This window comes from Haemaphysalis longicornis, unplaced genomic scaffold, assembly GCF_048455015.1.
Source record: "Haemaphysalis longicornis isolate Haplotype H1 unplaced genomic scaffold, Haemaphysalis longicornis Haplotype H1 scaffold_6, whole genome shotgun sequence".
NCBI lineage: Eukaryota > Metazoa > Arthropoda > Arachnida > Ixodida > Ixodidae > Haemaphysalis > Haemaphysalis longicornis.
Genome location: NW_027526407.1, coordinates 192346994 through 192367629, shown reverse-complemented (window position 1 = coordinate 192367629; position 20636 = coordinate 192346994). Strand labels below are relative to the sequence as shown.

Sequence of the window (20636 nt, the reverse complement as noted above, 5' to 3'; positions counted from 1 at the left end):
ACCCGATTCGAGCTCTGTATTTCTGGCCGGTCTCCAAGTGAGCCCGTAAGACGCAACGAAACAAGAATTTCAAGTACTTCATAGATGAGCAACAAAAGAAACGGCGTGCAGCGCTAAATGAGACGCAGTTGGTACGAATATTTTTACGCCAAAACCATTTGAGATTTAAAAGACACTATCGAACGTAATATTTCCAAGCTCCTATAGAACAGGCAAACCCACTCGGCAACAGAAAAAAAAAACAGTACAATTAGCAGTTTAAATACATACAAAATTTATTTTTGTGAGAACATCTAATGATGTGTCTGAATGATGAATGATGTGTCTGAATATTCAGACAACATCTAATGATGTTGTCTGAATAATGGGAGGGTTTAAAATGCCAAATTTGAAACTGTGGTACGAGATGGGCCATCCCGGTGGGCTACGAAATATGTTGGATCACCTGGGGATTCTCTATGCGAGCTCAGAACAGTGACTAATCGGCGTTCTCGCTTTTTGCGCCTGCAAAAAAAAATAGACACCACGCTCGACATCAAAATTTCCGGGGGCGCACGACGTTAAGTAGTTTGCGTTACGTTAATTTTGTTGCACTGGTGGCGACTGCTGACGAGAGAGCGCTCGTCAGCAGTCAAATTGGCAGCCTCGGCGCACGTTGAGTCCGAGAGAGGGGAGAGAGTGTCCTTGAAACGTGCCTGGGCGCGCTATCGAATGTTGATCGCGCCGATAGCGAAACGTCTGAGCCGGGCATGTCGAGGCGAGCAATGCGGACAACTACGGACGCCAAGAACGGGTGACATCGTGAGTTAGAGAAATGCTCAGCATTTAAAAGATGTTCCCCGGCTCACTAGTACACCAGAATATTCTCTTAAAATCTTCATCATTCTAAATTGGTATTGTTTGAACAATTTTATAATTTCAGCTGTACCGGAAACGTAGGCTTACACTATAAAAAAAGTCCCAGGGAAACGCTGTATTAACGCAAAATAATGATCATATAATAGCTGTGCGCTGAACTTTCATTCAGGGAAACCAGGAGGACACTAAATGAATACAATTTCAAATGACTAAGCAGATGCGCTATTTCTGTGCTAACTGAAAACCGAAATACGCGCTATTGCATTCTGCCGCGCAATAAATTCCAGAAAATCTGGAAGAGCTGTCGAATCCAACGAAACTGTTCTTAATTATAAGGCAGAGATTTGTGGTCCGCGAGATTTCGCTTTAAAATATTGAGGATATTAAAAGGTAAATGCAAAGACGGTAAAGTGTGGCCAGCGGACAAATAAGGATGTGGGAGGCAGAAATTAGGCGTTGTTTGATATAATAGGTAAGTGTGCCATCCGGCAGTGGTAATCTGCTAGACAGACAGGATACCAGATTCTTTATCGAAAATTGTTTGGGAAACTCCATGTGTGCACGTCGTAAAACTTTCAGAACATTTATTTAGCAGAGCTTACCATGTGCATATCTAAAACCAATTGCCCCAAAGTCATTCTGCGAAATATAACCTCCATTATACGCTGCTATGACATAGTTTAAATGTAGCAATGTGTTCACCAAACCCTCGCTCTCTGCTAGGTTTGGGAGCTACTCCTTACTTTGATTCCACAGCATTTTTAAAATCGTTTAGGTGATCTCTGAATACAGATGTAAGGCGTATCTCAAATAACAATATATTTCCGGTAATCCCCAAAACCTTGCAGCTTTTTTTGACTGAGATATGAAATAAAACCCAATGTTTACATATGCCAAGTAAAGGTGAGGTAACGTTTGAGATTCTTTGAAAAATTTGACGTTGGAAAGCGTGTTCATCTCTTCCAGGCGTTTTAGAATGAAAGCATTAGGGGGTCAGTTAAGTGAGAATTAGGGCTATTCATAACGAAGCAGACAAATTGCCATGCGCTTGACGAAACCCGGCCTCGCTATTCCCATCTCCCTACAACGCGTTCAATCGTAATGCTGAGGCTACTGGGAACGTAGCGGAAAAAAATGGCATGGTTATGCGATGGCGAAAGTAAGGCCTTAAATCCTAGTTCGGGAACAAATAATCCCGCCATTTGGATTTTGCTGAGTATGACGTCGGTTTTCATACGTTATGCTCATCTGTAGTATCGCGTAACGTGAGTCGTATGCCCTAGACATCTGTGAAAATTCTGCATTGAAGTTTAACGCTGTAAGTTGACACGCTTCGTAAAATTAAAATTCTAGTTCATGCCGTGCTTAGGGGGTAATGTAATGATACATCAAAGCGTCACGTAAAGATAAGGCTGGCAACCGGGCGCGTACGTCAGTTGCTGCAAGTATTCTAGAACGGCAATACAAACCCAAAGGGCGTTAAATACACTATAGAAGTATTTGATCAATGAGAAAAGGGGATCTCTATGGGCACTGTCAATACTCGCTAGAAAGAGAATGGTGATTATGGTACCCGAAAAAGGAAAAAAAGCATCATGTCACCATTTTAAAAGGTCCGCGTCAGCAACTTTCCAAACCGGCTTTCGTATTCACTTTGATTGGTAATTCAGTGACTAAGGAGTAGTTTTGTTTAGTCCTAGGGCCTTAGCTAAAATTACCCAGCCAGAATATTTTTTTGGCTGTAAATCAAAAATATAGTGGCTTTCTTATTATTAGAAGTATGTACGTATCTGAACGTGGCAGAAATCGTTCCCCGGACTGCTGTACGGCAGCCGTTATGGCGCAGATGAAACTTTGAGGCGGGCACCCACTAATTGTATTTTCTCGGAAAAGGAGCTTCTGCATTGCTATTCTGCGAATACAGTGCACATACACTCGCGTTCGCTAGGCCTCACATCGCAATCTCTTTTCCTGAATGTTCACGGTTCTAACCTTGAGTGTAAGGCTAGCGGTCATAAAACATATCCAGCAATATTATCATCTCTCGCTAAAATTTATTACGATCATGAAAATAGAAATGAGTATCGTAGGGAAACAAAACTTCTCTTTGGGCCTTCAATACGCTGCTTTAAGTTCGCACGCGTCAAATATAAAGAAAAGTTCCCTCACCCGTATTTGCTACTCATTTATGCCAGTGTGCCTCAATAGTACTCGCGGTGAAAATTAGGCACCCTTCTATCACCCCAATAAAGCTTTTAATTATGGTTAGTTGCCTGGAAGCTATGCTCTGAAACACCTTAAATAGTCAATGTCGAAACTTTATACTTGACAATTGAGATGGCCGTAAATACGACTTCCTCCGGCCGGAACCTTCCTAGTAGTCCTGATTTTAAATAAGTAACACCAAAGTGGTTATATATATACAGCTTAATAACCCCGCTGCAGCAACTGCACTCCGTTGCGCTTTCGATAGCTCCCGTGACCCCTGCTCTAATCCCTAAACCGAGCAAACTCAAAATACTTAAATCTGATTCTCGTGAACTGTTTCTTATTATATACTACAGTATATATATATATATATATATATATATATATATATATATATATATATATATATATATACACCCATGAGCAGGAACACCGCAAAACAAAAATAAAAGGTGGTGTTTAAGGAAATAAAAGTAATAATAGTATATTCGAATGAAAATTTTGTAGTATAAGGGGTGCCTTGGGATTAAATATAGGTCCCTCGCAATTCCACGCGAATATGTATGCCAGCAGAATTATGGAATGGGTATTATTCCCTTTTAAAAAAAGAAACCTACTAAATACGTTGGCCATTTAAAGAGCGCAACGTTGTTTGGTGTTCTGCTTAGACCTCCAAGAGTCATTTGAGCAAAACAAGTATCAAAATGCTGTTTTGGTGTTCACCAAATTACGCTTTCGCGGAATTTCCTATTTTCTTCGCCAAAGTAAACTATTATCTATGCGACCAAATAATAGATAGAATAAACAAGAAGAAATCAGGAAGGCAATGAGGACATTTAGCGGGTGTTTCTGGCTGGAGTGCATAATTACTTTGTATAAAAACTAGATAACTGAATTGGTGAAGTTAGTGTAATTTTTTTATATCAGAAGATTTACACCAACGCTGGCTTTTTGCCAAGGATAAAAATGTTAAATATATTCTTATCTTCTACATATCTCAAAATCTTTTAATGCAAACAAGTTGGCAAACCTCTGGAGGTGTATGTTTATAACGCTGTCCTCAATTCAGCCAAACTAATTGGGAAGGATAGGAAAGGGCCCGCAAAGAGCTGCACAGCCCAAAAAGCCGAAATTGCCAGCAATTCGTAGGACCCGAGAAGACGAAAAAACACTGCAAACAGTACCTTCCTGGATTGAACCGCAAGGAATGATTGCGATTCGCAAGTCTACAACAAACAAAAAAAACGGTTCCTAGTGTTACTGCCCAGAAAACAACACGTAATACGTACACATTCGAAAAATCTGAGACGAAAAATGCTTAGAGAAAACACCATCCTTTGGAACAGTAGAGGTCTACTTATTCGCCGTGATGATGGGCACTGGATCCTGCATTCGAATGAGATAAGAGCCACACTTCTACAAGAAACACATGTGAATTGCGAACACAAACTTTCTCAATAAGTAAGCCGTAGTCAGAAAGGAAAGAGGCGCCTGCAAAGACTCCTGCTGTACTCTGGCAATTGGCGCCCGACAATTCTTAGCATGTCATATCACCATCTTAGGCCTTCACTTTGAGGCCTTAGTGAATCGATCTATAGTAATAATAGGTTATAAATGTAACCTGAATTTACACCCCTCTTGACTTCCAGCTCTTGTGCTGTACTTTCAAAAGGCTGGTTGATCTGCTGTTCAGACCATTGATTCTGGCAGGCGACGTGATGCTCGAAATTTTTTGGAGGGCTCTTACCTAGCACACGACCGAGGTCATCTAATTTACATCCTCCCGATCACGCCTTTAAAAGACAAATTGTGTGAATCACATAACAAAGTTCACACTACTTACTGAACCTTAATATGGACACTGGCTTGGCAGTTATCTCTCAAGCTCTTAAGTTGGACGTGTGCACATATGCACGTGATAGCGACTGCGGCCCAACAACATTATCATATAAATGTGAAGGCCCAAAGAGTTCACGTTTCTAAAATTTTTTTAAATGAAGCACTAGACAACTGTTGTAAATTTACACAAACATTTTAGCGCATTACATAATCCGCAAAACACCTAAAATAGTGGCTATCAATAAATCAAGGAGCACATCCTCCAAGTAGTCTAAAAGTTTATGCAACCGAAAACGGGTGCCTGGCGCTGCCCAAAAGGGACGTGGTGAAGCAAGGATTCTAGGCACACACCGCAGGTGCCGACAAAGCCTGGAGTCGGTTCCGGTGGCGCGCGTTACAGAACCTCTGTCTCTCTTGCGCCATGTTGTACGCACCAATATCATTAGTTTAACTCATTTGTCAATTTTGGCAGCCCGCTAGTTCAACTCGATCTACCTAACTCAATAATTTCATCTCTTGAAGCTTTGCTATATGCTGCTTTGTTTCCTGAGTTTTTTTTTTCTAGTTCGTATCATACATATTGCCCTGTGTTAGCCCCTGCTCGCGGCATATACATAGAGAAAATTCAATTGTCTCTTAAAATAAGAAAGCTCCAGTCAGGCAAAGCGAATTTCTACATTGTGTAAGGAAACTTGCTGGATGTCCAAACAAATATTGGCCATAAACTGAACCAAGGAAAAACTACATTGCCTCTTTTGAAGAGCGAGACCCCTGCATATTCTGAAATTATCCTTACGCAAGTAACAATGTTCGGCTCAAAAAGCAGATGTTCTACGGGTCGTTTTTTTCGAGGTACTCACACTTATTTCACGCATTCTAACTGAAATACCAATGCCTAAAAACACCAAAAACTCTGAAGACCCTCTAGCACAACTAAAATGGTTCAGGTTTCACACTTAATGCATCTGTATACCACATTGGCAGAGTCGCTGGTTGACTACGGCAGTGCTGTATATGCGTCAACCCCGAATGCTTCAAGGGCGTGAAGCCTATACGAAATACAACGCAGTGAATCCACAACATAGCTTCTTTTCAGACTTGCCCAATATCGTCTGCTACAAAACACCTTAAAGCATTTAGGCGCCCATTTCAAGTTTGCTGTGACACGCCTTCTAATCTTTCTATCTAAGCCGGCACAACCACAAAAATATTGTCACCTAGACAAGGACGATGCAGTTGTCTTGAATGAGAAACACGTTTATTGGAGCGAACTTGTGCTCCCCTAACAACTCAAAACAATACAGAGGCGGCGAAGCAGCGGTCAACAAAGTGACTTGCACAGGCGAGTGTCATCGAATCGAATGCCCCGGCGTCCGCACTGCAGGCTTTTTATCTTTTGGCGCGCGTGGTTCTCGAAACGTCGATTCGCATCGAGAACATAGTAGATCCAAGAAGATTATTCTGAGCTGTTCACGTTAGATCGGAATGCTCTCCCTATCACAACAGATAACACATGCGACACAGAAAGAAAAAATGGAACACGCGCTTCCCTTGGCGCACAGATAACACAGACCGGCGCAGCCGGGCGGTAAAAGCAAAACACAAATAAACAAACCCAATGTATGGTTCGCGGCATTACCCCCCCTCTAAGAGTGCATCGACCCCATGCTAACATAAGCGACCGTCCGAACAAATGAAAATAAAAGTTCGTCATCGTCCGTAGAAAGGTTTTAAGCGAACCACGTGGACGACTTCAGGCCGTGTGCGTCGTCGTGATGTGCCGGAGTCACCATCGGGGATCACTTCGTAGGTAAGTTGGCCAACACGTCGTAAAATCTGGTAGGGTCCGAAATACCGTCGCAGGAGCTTCTCACTGAGTCTGCGTCGTCGGATGGGAGTCCAAACCCACACACGATCCCCTGGTTGGTACTCGGCGTCTCGGCGTCGGAGGTTGTAGCGGCCCGCATCCACCAGCTGCTGGTCCGTTATACGAACTCGAGCGAGCTGGCGGGCCTCCTCCGCACGTTGAAGATATCCGTGGACGTCGGCGTTGAGGTCGTCGTCTTTTACGTGCGGAAGCATGGCGTCGAGCATCGTAGTCGGCCTTCTACCGTAGACAAGCTCAAACGGCGTCAGCTGTGTCGTCTCCTGGATAGCCGTGTTGTACGCAAACGTGACATACGGGAGCACTTCGTCCCAAGTCTTATGTTCAACGTCAACGTACATTGACAGCATATCTGCGATTGTCTTGTTCAGACGTTCTGTTAGTCCGTTCGTTTGGGGGTAGTACGCCGTCGTTCTTCGGTGATCCGTGTTGCTGTAGCGCAATACTCCTTGCATCAGCTCCGCAGTAAATGCCGTTCCGCGGTCTGTGATTAAGACTTCCGGGGCTCCATGTCGCAGCACAACTTGGCTTATAAAGAACTTCGCCACTTCTTATGCAGTCCCCCTCGGAAGAGCGGCGGTCTCTGCGTAGCGCGTCATGTAGTCTGTCGCTACGACAATCCACTTGTTCTGTGATTGTGACGTAGGGAACGGGCCTAAAAGGTCCATTCCAATCTGTTGAAATGGTCTCGATGGGACGGCGATCGGTTGCAGAAGTCCGGCGGGTCTTGTCGGCGGCGTTTTTCGTCGCTGGCAGTCACGGCAGCTCCGGACGTATTGGGTTACGTCAGAGGTAAAGCCGGGCCAGTAGTACCTCGCCTTGATTTTTCCAAAAGGGCGGGCTGTGCCCAGATGTCCGGAAGACGGGTCGTCGTGGCACGCTTCCAAAATTTCGTCACGAAGGTCCGCGGGGATGACGAGAAGGTAATTCGCTCTTGTTCCGAGGCTGAAATTCTTCTTCACAAGGACGGAGTTTCTCAGGCTGAATGCTGGTAAGCTGCGTTTGAAGGTCCTAGGAACGGCAACGTTGCATCCCTCGAGGTACTCGATTATGACGCGTAAGTCGGGGTCGGCACGCTGCTGGGCGGCTAGGTCGCTCTCCGTCACGATCCCGAAGAACGCGCTGTCTTCATCGGGGTCTTGTGGTGGTGGGTCGACGGGGGCGCGGGACAGGCAGTCGGCGTCGGAGTGTTTCCTGCCGGATTTATAAACGACTGTAACGTCGAACTCCTGCAGGCGCAAGCTCCACCGCCCAAGACGGCCAGAGGGGTCCTTCAAATTGGCGAGCCAACACAGCGCATGGTGGTCTGTTACAATCTTGAATGGCCTTCCATACACGTATGGGCGAAATTTTGATATCGCCCATATAATAGCCAGGCACTCTTTCTCAGAGGCAGAATAGTTTTTCTCCTCCTTCGACATATCACGGCTGGCATAGGCGATTACCCTTTCGCAGCCGCTTTGCTTGTGGACAAGGACGGCACCCAAGCCTATATCACTGGCGTCCGTGTGCATTTCCGTTTTGGCATTTTCGTCAAAATGAGCGAGCACGGGCGGGCTTTGCAGGCGTTTTTGCAGCTCGCCGAATGCTTCTTCTTGGTCGTTTTCCCAGCTGAAAGGGGTGCTATCTTTCGTCAAGCGCGTGAGTGGCTCTGCAATGCGTGCGAAGTTTGCGACGAAGCGCAGGTAGAATGCGCACAGCCCGAGAAATCTTCGCACGCCCTTCTTGTCTTTCGGCCTTGGGAAGTTCGCAATGGCTGAAGTTTTTGCCGGGTCAGGTAGGACTCCCGCGGCGTTGACGACGTGGCCCAAGAACTTGAGTTCCCCGTATGCGAAACAGCACTTTTCAGGCTTCAGCTTCAACCCCGACGTACGAATGGCCTCGAGTACAGACTCCAACCTTGCAAGGTGTTCGTCGAAAGTCCGGGCGAATACCACTACGTCGTCGAGGTATACGAGGCAGGTGTGCCACTTAAGGCCAGCTAGCACAGTGTCCATGACTCTTTGAAACGTCGCTGGTGCTGTGCACAGCCCAAACGGCATCACCTTGAACTCGTATAGGCCGTCTGGGGTTATAAATGCAGTCTTCTCTCGGTCTCTCTCGTCCACTTCAATTTGCCAGTAGCCGGTCTTCAGGTCCATCGATGAGAAGTACTTCGCGTGGCAGAGGTGGTCGAGGGCGTCGTCGATCGGGGGAGGGGGTACACGTCCTTTTTCGTGATTTTGTTCAGTCGCCGGTAGTCAACGCAAAACCTTAATGTGCCGACTTTCTTCTTTACGAGCACGACGGGCGCAGCCCAGGGGCTTTTCGATGGCTGTATAATGTCATCGCTCAGCATGTCGTCGACTTGAGTCCGGATGGCTTCCCGTTCGTGTGAAGAAACGCGGTACGGTGACTGTCGGGTAGGTCGGGCTCCATCTTCGGTTATTTTTCGGTGCTTCGCTAGAGGGGTCTGACGTAGTTTTGCGCTCGACGAAAAACATTCGCTATAGCGACGCAGCAAAGCCAATAATTTTTTCCGTTGTTCTTGCAGTAGCGCCGGATTCACGTCGAATGGCTGCGGGAGCTTGAAGGTTTCTACGGGTGTGCGTTCAAAGTCGGCGACTGCGATCACATCACTTGCTTCTTGCGTTTCTTCGAGGAACGCAATTGCAGCTGCCTTGTTTAAATGCTGGTACTCTTCGGTGAAATTAGTGACCAAAACGTGAGATTGGCGTTGCTTAAAGTGCGCAATTCCTCTTGCGACGAAGACACCGTGGTCGAGAAGCAACCTTCAATCACTCTCTACGATAGCGTCGATGTCAGAAGCAGCATCCTCACAGTAGACGGCGATCATCAAGCTTGCGCGGGGTGGCAGGGTGCTGTGATCGTCGGCAATCCTGACAGCAGCACGGTGATCGGGGTTCGGCTGCGGCGTCGTGGATTGATCGGAGGAAAATGTTATCGACTTGGTCTGCAGATCAATTATTGCGCCGTTGTCCGTCAAAAAGTCCATTCCGAGAATCACGTCGCGCGAGCAGTTAGGCAGAACGACGAACGCCGCAGGGTACGTTGTGCCGTCTATGGTGACGCGCGATGTGCACGTTCCACTTGGCGTCACGAGGTGGCCTCCTACTGTGCGTATGTGTGGACCGTCCCATCTGGTCATAACTTTCTTCAGTTTAGACGCAAATGGTCCGCTCATTACCGAATAGTCAGCTCCCGTGTCTACGAGGGCGACTACGTCAAAGCCTTCGATGGACACCTTGACGTCAGATGCAGTCTTCCTCTTGTTCCGGGTTCGTCGGGGCGTCGTATCTCTGCTTGTACGTGTTGATGGTCGGGCACTGTGCATCGTCGTTGTCGTCGTTTTCTCAACGGACGTCTCGGTCAGGTCGGGTACGCGTCGCGCCGTGTAGCTGTCGTCGTGTTCGGGAGTCTCGTCAGGGTTAGGTCGGGTCGTCGGGATGACGGCATGTCGTGAATCATGGTCTTCAGCGCGTCCTTGTGCCATTGGAGGGTTTCCAGATTTTCGCCGTAGAGCAACTTCCCCTCCAGAAGTTGCCGCCTTTAGTTTCCCCCGCGTAGGCTGGGAGACCTTCCACGTGCGAAGTCAGCACTGCTACGGCGGTCCGGCGACTTGTACGGGTAGGGCGACGGCGAACGGTTGAAGCGGGCTGGTCCACGGCTGGTGTTCGACAGGTATTCTTCAATCTCAGATGGGTGCTGGCCGGGTCGGGGGCGTGGTGCGTCGACGGAGAAACCACGTAGTCCGAGTCTCTTGTATGGGCAGCGACGGTAGATGTGGTCGGCCTCTCCGCAGTGGTAGCACAGAGGACGATTATCCGGTGTTCGCCATACGTCAGTCTTCCTCGGCGTCTGGGTTTGTGCTACCGGGGGTCGGGCGGGCGACAGTGGGCGGCGGTAGGGCGGGGCCTCTTGACGACGTGCCTCTTGACGACGTGTTTGAGCAGGGCGGGGTCGGTGAACAGCCGCGGAGTACGTCATAGCTTGAGGCTCGCAGTGTACTTCGGATGCCACAGAAGTTCCCAAAGCGTTTTGAACTTCTTCCCGGATCACGTCAGTTAGGCAAGCGACTTGGGGTTGCGGCGTCGTCGGGAAAAGTTTCCGCAGCTCCTCTCTCACTACTGCGCGTAGGCTATCAGCCGGAATCCGCATTGTTGTCGATGTAGTTCGCACTGGCCGCGCCAACAAAGTTCCGGTTATACTGCTTAGCACGCATTTCGAGAGCCTTCTCAATCGTGCTGGCTTCGGTCACGAATTCAGCGATGGTTTTGGGAGGGTTGCGGAGAAGTCTAGCAAACAGCTCCTCCTTCACACCACGCATCAAGAAGCGTAACTTCTTTTCTTCCGTCATTTCGGGGTCCGCGCGGCGAAATAGTTGCTTCATCTCCTCAACGAAGATCACGACCCCTTCGTTGGGGTGTTGTTTCCGAGTTTCAAGCAAAAGCGCAGCTCGCTCTTTTCTCACAACAGTAGTGAATGTCTTCAGGAACTCCCTTTTGAAGTGAGTCCAGTCGGTCAAAGAACTCTCATGGTTCTCGAACCAAGTTCGAGCAGCGTCTTCTAAGTAAAAGAAGACATGCCGGAAAGTTTCTTCGTCGTCCCACCTGTTGAAGATGCGGACGCGCTCCAGCTTCTCCAACCATTCTTCGGGGTCTTCAGCGGGGGCTCCCCGGAACGATGGCGGTTCCCGGGGCTGCTGCAGGACGATTGGCGACGTTGTTTCTTGCACCATGGTGTTGGTTGCAGCGTTCCTTTTCTTGGGCCCTTCTGGCATCAAACCGAACTCGGGTGGTAAATCTTGCAGGCGGGGGCTGGCTCTTGTTGGACTGGCTTGGCGGCTTCCCGAGGTTGTAGTGGGCATGAAGGGTGCGTACCCCGCACCTCCACCAGATGTCACGAAGACAAGTACGATGCAGTTGTCTTAAATGAGAAACACGTTTATTGGAGCGAACTTGTGCTCCCCTAACAACTCAAAAGAATACAGAGGCGGCGAAGCAGCGGTCAACAAAGTGACTTGCACAGGCGAGTGTCGTCGAATCGAATGCCCCGGCGTCCGCACTGCAAGCTTTTTATCTTTTGGCGCGCGTGGTTCTCGAAACGTCGATTCGCATCGAGAACATAGTAGATCCAATAAGATTATTCTGGGCTGTTCACGTTAGATTGGAATGCTCTCCCTATCACAACAGATAACACATGCGGCACAGAAAGAAAGAATGGAACACGCGCTTCCCTTGGCGCAGAGATAACACAGACCGGCGCAGCCGGGCGGTAAAAGCAAAACACAAAGAAACAAACCCAATGTATGGTTCGCGGCAATATGGCAAACTAACACTGGCTACGACTCCCTGATACAGTTCTACATACACCTGTACCCGGGTAATAAATATTTATGCGTATTGGGCAATTAAAATATTTACAGCACCGACAAGAAGCTTCCTCCATTGCTTTGTATTCCGGTCACGCCAATGGGGTTGTTTTGTGTTATGTTAAGGTAGGACGGGCAGAAACGTTTTTTGATGTGGCAGTTTGTAGTTGTCAGGTTCCACTGACTAACTTTCTAGACTATTTCATCAATGTTTGTTGGGCGATGCTATTTGGTGTATTTTGCTGTTTGGAGGAATCTAAAACTCTACTTGCTACCAGTAAACTATTTATTTAACTATTGCCTTCGCAAAGGCACTGGCTTTCACAAAGACCGCGTTCATCTTGAGGTATTTAACGAGGTGTGCCTCGTCGTTATTCACTAAAAAAATTTGAAAATTTTTCACAACTCGCTCTCCACTCAGGATTGTTGCGAATAGTCCTCGTTTCTTTGGGGTTCTTTTATAGGATTCTTTTAAGAAACTGGTTCTTTTATACGCTTGTTTCTGTCGTCAACAAACATGGCCGCATCACCTATTTTCTAGCGCGCGTTTTCATACAGTATATCAGCCAAAATGAAAGGCCCAAACAATTTTTGGCGCCGCTCCCTATTCATAAACGAAACTTTCTTCCATATCTTTACATGATTCTCCCATGGAACGCGATTCATAGCGTTATTCATTAACGAACTCAGTCTGTTCTGGCTTTTTGATAGTGTGGCTGACGTTGAATTGGGTGAGCGTTATATACAACGCGGCCAATCATTCCGATGGCGGTGCTTTTTACCGTAAATGTGACATTACGTTGCGTCTTTTTTTGTATTAGTTAAGGCGAGCGGAAAGCTGACTTCACTTTGACGCCGCCCATACTCCTAAATCTGCGTTATTTATTTACAGTAAAATTTTTGCCTTCCGCCAGCGACGTCCCAACGGCAGTGCTCTGGGCTCCTCCGGCAGTACAGGAATAAAATATATCCGCTGGTATGCCAAAGCCACACTGAGAAAAAAATGCACGACCGAGACAGAGGATAGCGTGAAAACATGATTGACCACAAAAAGAACTTGCGTCGCAGATTTGCTGTCACCATCCTCGCTCTCGTAATACAAAGGAAAGCAAGAATTTGCCTGGTAGCGATCAATTAAATGCTAATATTGCTTGGATGGCCAAGTAGACTAGTGAAAAAGGCAGAACAAGTGGTAGGAACAGTAATTAGGATTCATGGCCGTTGAATATTTGGACCCGAGTAGCGTCCCAGCGGTCAACCGCGATGGAATCATACCCCTCCCCTGTAAGACAGCCTTCTTACAGTGCCTTAAAACAAAGTTGCCGCTCTTGCTTTCAGGGAGCTGCGTTCCCGATGACGGCAGAAGCTTCTACTGTACTGAATCACACCCGCCGCGGTGGCTCAGTGGCTAAGTCGTTGCGCTGTTGATCGCGAGGTCGCAGTTTCGAGTCTCGGCCGCGGATGCCGGTTTTGTGATGGAGGCGAAAAGCAAAAAAACGTCCGTGTGTGCGAGATTTCGGCGCTTGTTAAAGATACCCAGGTGTTGAAAATTAATCCGTAGCCCTCCACTACGGCGCGCCTCATCGCCTGCGTTGCGTCGACGCGTTAAACCCTGCAATCATTCAATGTACTCCATCCCCCTGTGCCATACTATTTGACGTTGTTGTGTTCTGAAATACATACAAAAAATTTAGAATGAGTTTTTATGACTTCAGGAATCATTTTGGAACTTCTTCCTTAATCAAATTTAGATATGTTTGCAAGAATTGAGACTCTTATCATGTGTGATTGTAAAAAAATATCGTTGTTTTAAAGCGAAGGCATCTGATACTCAAACAGGGGAGCAACTCCGCCAGTTGTCTTGCGGTTAGCCCCAAAATTGCACGCTCCTCCAAGAAAGCGTTTTTGGATAGAAGGGTGCCTGTTTCAATAAGAAAACTTCACGTGGCACGTGAGGCGATGACGTGAGCTGTAAATTGGCCCAAAATTCTAATCGGTGCCACTTAAAATAAACGCCTCCGCAGAACTGCGGATGTAACCTTTTCAACAGAGCTGAGGTACTCATGCTGGTATGAGCTTCTACTTAGTTAGGGCCGGCGTTTTTACTGATACTATGCACTTTAAATCAGCAAGTACGCGACAAGTCAGTAGAAGAGGATGTGAACATTGCGAAAAATAAAGCAGTATGCGGGATATTTGCTTCTACATGTCATCGTATTTCAACAGATAGCAAAAACAGATATGTATCTTATCAATAAAGAAAGTCACAATGCTCTCAAAATCATGTCAAATAAATGACAAATGCCGGTTAAATTTTAAAACGACGCATGTGCAGCTACCAATAGAATATCGCCGTCCTTAAAAACGGTCGCCACCAGTCGTACAACTTTCCGGAAATGTGAATTCAGGTGCACTTTACGGCCGCAAAGATACGGCAGTACATTTACATTTACGAACAGGTGTAGCGATGACGAATGTGAAACTTCCTACCACGTTTTTAGGTCTATGGCACCGTGCAGAAGTAAATTCATCAAAACTGTAATGCAATTTCCATCAAAATACCTAGCGTGTGGATAGTTTTAGACGTTCGCGTAGGGTAAGAAGTAAATCGTCACCTACATCTTAAGTACATAAGTTTGCTATGCCAAACAAACTTCTCAAAAAGACTACCAACATGCTGCAAGTAGGTACGCCAAATATGTTCAAATAGCGCACAACTATAACATACTTGCCCACCCCTTAACTTTGAATGTTGTAGATAAACCGAGTATGCACCTGGAGCTTTAGCTAGATGTGCTACGAAGACAGACACTATGATTTTTGGGAATGTCGTAAATTTCTGTGGTTTTGCGGGACATGCTTAGAAATCTCTTCGTGTGTAGCTCAGCTCTTTATTATCATACTGTCATGCAAGTACACCTCCGACCCTTAAGCGCAATTTACTTTTTGCCACACAACGCACGAAATGAATCGCAAAAAATAAAATAAAACACTAGGTATGAATTGTGTGAATGTTACACAGAAAGTTAAGAAAAAATTGGTTTGGAACACCTATATTTTATTAATATTTTTCCTATTGAGAAAAATATCCTCAAAAGAGCATATGTGGAAACGTGCACATTGCGCAAGAAAAGAAGTCTTGTGACAAATAAACGTTTTTCGTCATTTTAACAACGAATTGTTTTCATTAGTTTTGTGTTCCCGTTATGTTATAGCTTCTGAAACTACGATAAACCAACTTTAAATGCCAGCACATCACGGTCGCTAAACATTCTTTCTAGACCGCTATTTTTCTTGAAGCCCACGAACTACCAAAAAATGAGATAAACACCAATCGGAAATTTCACAAAAATAAATGTGTTCGTTCGCTGACAATCTGAAAATTATTTATAACAAACAAGATTCCTACCAGTAGAACTTGAGGGGCTTAATCACGAGCTAAGAAACCACAGCTGTTTGGACAAGGCGATCAAAAAATCAATGAAGCTCACACTAACGGGTAAGACTTGTAGGTATAGAAGGTGTACGCACCCTTCACGACCATAACGAAGGTTTAAGTCCACAATAGCGTCCGATTTATTAGATCTTTCTGTCGCAACAAAATTCACTCCATCATTTTTGCTATAAGTGTGAGCTTGTTGTATTTTTTTGGAAGTCATTATCATTGGTATTGGTGGGACTTACGCTATGGCGTGTCTTTTTCCTTCGAGCAAGTGTTGCCGCAAACGAAGAACGCTGAAGTCTTTCTAGTTTTGATAAAGCGTTGCCACGATGTCTGCGAGTTTTTCGCCCAATTTTTCCAATCTCCCAAAGTGGATATGTTTGGCTTTACAAACGCGTTAAAAAGACGCTGGCCCGTCGCCGCGAGCCAGGCACACACGTGCACTAGGAATTTTTATTTTGGTACCTGCAGCATCGCCGCCTTTAGGCCCGCTCTCAGGCTCGCATGCTTGAAGATTTCATGTTAATTTTTAACTGCGGACAGAAAAATTGCGATTTCCAAAACAGCCTTGCTGTTAAAAATTGTTACGTTAATATGCAAAACTGAAACGCCTTCTGCATAGCTAACGAAGGCTTGGTATTGACCTGTAGCCAGTAGGGCTGTCCTGCGGCTGGCATTTATTATCAACTAGTATGTTACATTACATGTGGATGAAACATCGCAGAAATGTGGGAAAATAAAGGAATGGCGCTCTCAGCGCTTTATGTCCACTCTGAGCATTGTGATTGCTAATACATGAGAACAACCATGCGTCGCTCCATAGCATTTCTCTGTGCCTTAAAAAAAGTTTTTTATTACAGTGCTGGTCCCAACAACTGTATATATTTTCAACAATTTATTGTGAAATTTGATATCAAGGTTTTTTTTGAGATCTTAAATTTGAACATATAACAAACACAATGGTATTTGACAGGTGTAACATCTTTGGTATTTTCAGAAATGTTTTTTTTTTCATTTACACTTACTGGACCAGTGACATTTGCCCCAATTATATTTTGTTCGTTAAAATTGTTTCATTTGAAGCAAACAATCCTTCGTATCTGTTTCAGTGTAGCCCAGCAAATGGGCACTGCACGAATTTGTACAGATGCTATTGTTATAACAACAAGTGCACACCCATGCTTGGGTATGGTAACCCGTTTGGTGGTTAAGGACCGACACTTGCAAAACAGCGAAAAGTAGCATGGAAAGAAGTACCATAATTACAGTTGAAATATTCCAAGGCGACAAGATTTGACATCAAAGTTCCTACCATGGTTCTCAAATAATGTGTTTTCTACTTTAGTACACAATAAACAAAGTGAAACCGAGAATCTTGCATTTCTTTAAAAAATTCAACTACATGTACTGGCTAAACAAACCCCTAATTATCCCACATGCACAGTTGAAGCATGCGGGGCATGTCACCACGCTGATGAAAACAAAATGTTCATCGAGGTAAACTGTTCGCTATATTTGCAGACTGATGGTGGAACTGGAAAGTAAATGCTATATTCTGTATCCGAAGTTTATTCAGGGCCTATTGTATAGCTCTTCAACGATTATATAAGCATACTGAACTATAGAAAGTGGACAAAACAAATGATGAGTTCCTCCTATTTTTGGGAACGTGCATATCCTACTCTTTTTTTACATGATGATATAGAAGTTAAACAGATTGTAGTTACATTTTACAGAAAACAATATTTTTTCGGCGCTCGTGGCGAGCATACCTATGAAAGACACATGGTCATTGCCTTGCGGTTCATTGTGGTGGAACTCCAGTTAGGCGACGTTCGGTGGATTGTAGTACACAGCTCATAGGTCTGTAGGCAATTACATTGGCGCAAAGCTTACGCAATATATCCCGTTGACTGATAATGCTCTATATTTTTCACATTGCAACCGCACACCCAAGGGGAATCATAAAAAGCCATTATAAAAGTAACACATATTTGATGCTTTATTAGCAAATTGTGACTCATTTTATTTTGTCCGCAACCACCCCTGATCATTTGGCGCAAGAACAACAATTGCAACTCCAAAAGCACAGTTTTTCAAAATTACCTAAAGTACTATCTCAAACACCCTGCATATGTTTGCTACATACCAAAAACACTGTTGCGACTCAGTAACAAAAGCGCACAAAGCATTGTGTACAGGAACAAATGCAAATATTCTTAACCTCCAATCAATAAATAAACAGAGAACTGCTCTCCATGAACGACACGTATATACACGTTCTGGTATCTCCAATTGAAGCAGTTTGACACCATACCCTGTTCTAGTTTAAAATTTCCGAAGGTGTTGCGGGGTCAACAATATTATATCTTCCAAAAATAGTTTCTAACTCTGCCAACACTTCAAGAACGCCATTTTGGCAAAGTATTGGTTATAGGTGCTATGAGTTCTTCATAAGTAACTGCTCTTAACAAAAGACGTGTTGTCGACTTTCTAACATGTTACAGAATTGTAAACACCATTTTTCCTTTACGTAGAACCCGATCGGTGCGGGCGTTCGGCAGACGTGTCTCACATTGGCTCCGCATATTATGCCATTTTCCGCCGGACCTTTTTCTCCCATCGAATCAAATCTATTGTCAACGTGCAAGGCATAGTTTACGGAATCTGCAGACACCAAAATTTTGTGAGTCCTCGCATTTTTCGCGAAGTTATCGCCTGTTAAAGTTCGCTGGCGAGGCCGCCCCGCTAAGCCTACTTTAGGCCTAGCTCGATCTCGGCCCAGCGCGCCATAGCGGCCGCTCTTACGGCCACGTCAGCCACTTCTGCCGACGCTACGGCAGACATGGAGTTCGAGGGAACCATAACGAACGCTGGTATGGAACCTACCGAAACGACTGTTGTGCTAAATCACGAGCGAGGCCGAATGCTCGCTATAGTGGCGAGAGAAGAAGCCGCGCCAACGGACAATGACGGCTGGATCACAGCTGGAAGGAAACTACAACGCCGGCACGCCGAAAGCCCGCAGGTAATCCAGTCCTTACCCCGGCAGCCTCGCAGCCTAAGAGTAACTCGCGTTTCGCTAGGCAGGTGACCGCTAGAATTAGCGAGGCAGCTCGCATGCCCGTGTCACTACCGAAAGAAGAGATCAAGATCATTGTCCGGCCACGTGGCGGGCTACACGTAGCCCGAACGGAGCCCACTCGCCTCATGACGGCCATCATTACGGCCGCGGGAATCACTATGCAGGAGTCTAAGATAGACACCATATGCACAAACCCTACCCAGAACATTATCATTGTTAGCACGCCCAGTGAAGATCGCGCTCGGAAATACGTGCAAGTTAAGCGGCTGCAGATAGAGAACGTGGAGTATGAAATTTTCGCGTACGTCTCAGCTCCCAACGGAACCGCGAAAGGTGTGATCAGAGGCATCGACCTCTCGGAAACACACCAAGATCTACAGGATAATATTGTAAATGAAGCGAACCCGCTAGCTCTTGAAGCTCATAGGATCGGAAACACTACAACCATTACTGTAGCGTTCGAAGGAACTAATGTCCCTAAGACCGTAAAGTACGGCGCCATGATTGTGCGCTGCAGCCTTTATAGACAACACCACGAAGTTTGCCGCTGTTGCGGTAAATTAGGACACCGGGCAGATGTTTGCCCATACCCAGAGACTAAAGTGTGCTTTGCGTGTGGGAAGCCTAACCCAGATCAAGCGCACGAAGCCACGTGCAAACCCCGCTGTAAGCTATGCAACGGGGCTCACCCAACTGGCGCTACGGGTTGCCGCAACAGATATAAGATGCCCCACGTCGTAACTCAACGACGGTGGGAGAAGGAACAGCAAAGGTCGGTTACTTAGAAACAGATGCCACAGCCGACAGTGGAAAATTTTTCACATCTGCAGCCGAAAGCCCGCGAAAACACACAAAGGGCGAACGTCAGCGCTGACGTCAGAGCAGCTGCAGGCAACGGCGTGGAGAGCAATAAGAACAGCCAAGCAACGCCGTGCACAGGCAATACATGGGCCACGGTGGCTAATGGAACTACGGCTCCTCGCTCTAACAACAACGCCTCGGATCCTCGAGCCAGACAGCTCGAGGCGTAATTACAGCAAATGCGCGGAGAGAATTCTCGCCTGCGGGAAAGAATGGCGGAACAAGACAGCCTCATCCAGGGGTTGAACCGCAAGGTCGAGATGCTCCTGATCGGCGAACACAGGCAAATGCCCCAGCCTCAGGCTTTCCAAACACTACCACCCCCGAGAACGGCCTTGCCGGAACCCATCGTGGAGGCTTTGCCCAAACACAGTCCTACCCCCACTATACTACGACAGAAGATAGCTCCCCGGAAGAGATTATAGAAGATATGTCAGAGCCTAGGGCGAAACGAAGGGCCTTAAAGGCCAAGAAACGCGCACTACGACGCATTAACGAACGATCCACTTGGCAGGATGAAGACTCTGACAAGCAGGCTGAGTCAATCAACAAGCGGCTCTCAACCATAGAAGGCACAATGGCAGACATGGTCGTCAAATTCACCAACCTGGAGGCCCGGGCGCCGTCCTCAAACATGGAGGCCCGGTTTGCAAGCATGGAAAAGGTCCTCAATTTAATAGAGAAGAACTTTATGGCACCACAGCAACGAACAACCAGTCAACCGTAATGACCAGGACACCGCCAACGGAATTGATAATATGGCAATGGAACATGAACGGTACTCACGGAAAGAAGGCAGTGCTGATTCAAGCCATCAAACACGCTACAAGACAACCGGACATAATCCTCCTGCAAGAGACACACTGTGAAGTCTCCCCGAAGATACCACGGTACCGCTCCTACGCTACCTCAGTTCCCAAGTCCACAGAGAAGTGGGCCCGGTCAAGAGGGGGAGTCTGTACCCTGGTAAAGAAGGGAACACCGAACATCTTACGATTGAAGTGGTCGTCGGCAAGAGGAACAGGAAGCACAAGGAGCACATCTACATCACTAATATCTACACCAAGCCTAAGTACTCATCACAGCG

The 20636-nt window shown here is 46.3% G+C and overlaps 1 long non-coding RNA gene across 1 annotated transcript in view; it reads left to right on the top strand.

Moving 5' to 3' along the window:
- The window catches only part of LOC144142135 (uncharacterized), a 35394-nt gene extending 18447 nt beyond the window's left edge, over positions 1-16947 (top strand). The window contains exon 3 of the long non-coding RNA XR_013316854.1: positions 16713-16947. This is a non-coding gene — a long non-coding RNA (uncharacterized LOC144142135). The remainder of the gene's footprint in view (positions 1-16712) is intronic.
- The last annotated feature ends 3689 nt before the right edge of the window (positions 16948-20636 follow it).